This window comes from Myotis davidii, unplaced genomic scaffold (assembly GCF_000327345.1).
Source record: "Myotis davidii unplaced genomic scaffold, ASM32734v1 scaffold333, whole genome shotgun sequence".
Taxonomy (NCBI): domain Eukaryota; kingdom Metazoa; phylum Chordata; class Mammalia; order Chiroptera; family Vespertilionidae; genus Myotis; species Myotis davidii.
In genome coordinates, this window is record NW_006285266.1 from 347992 (window position 1) to 348547 (window position 556).

Here is a 556-nt window from a genome sequence, read left to right on the forward strand (position 1 = left end):
GCCCCCCCCCCCCCCCCCAACTCCCACCCTGGATTCGAGGATGTGCAGGACCAATGGCACCTGCCTTCTAGGCGGGGCGGGCTTCTCGGTTGCTTTTCTGGGTTTTGTTTTCTGGTATGTACCTTCCTTAGCTAAATGTGTGAGTCATGAGTGTAACCGCACATGGTCCAGTCGAGTGCCCCGTGCAGGTCACCTTTAAGGCAAGAGGCAAGCTCTCTCTGTCCGGCCTGTCTGTCTCCTCCCTGTTTCTCTTTTGATTCCCCCCCACCCCCACCCTCTCCAAACCCCCCGCAGTTCCTCCCATCCTCTGGGGAGTCATCAGTTCTAGGACTCCCACTGCTTCCGGGCGGCCTGGGACAGCTGACAACACAAACTGCAGGTGCCGCTGCGGGAACTGCCCGGAGCACCCTGGTCACACTGATCAGACACCCAGGGTGGCCCGCCCGCGCTCAGCCCAGGGGGTGGCAGGCGTAGAGGGGAGAAGAGCTGGGGGTGGGGGTGGGAGGAGCCCAAGCCTGACCCTGAGGAAGATCTCAGAGCAGGGGTGGTCGGCGCC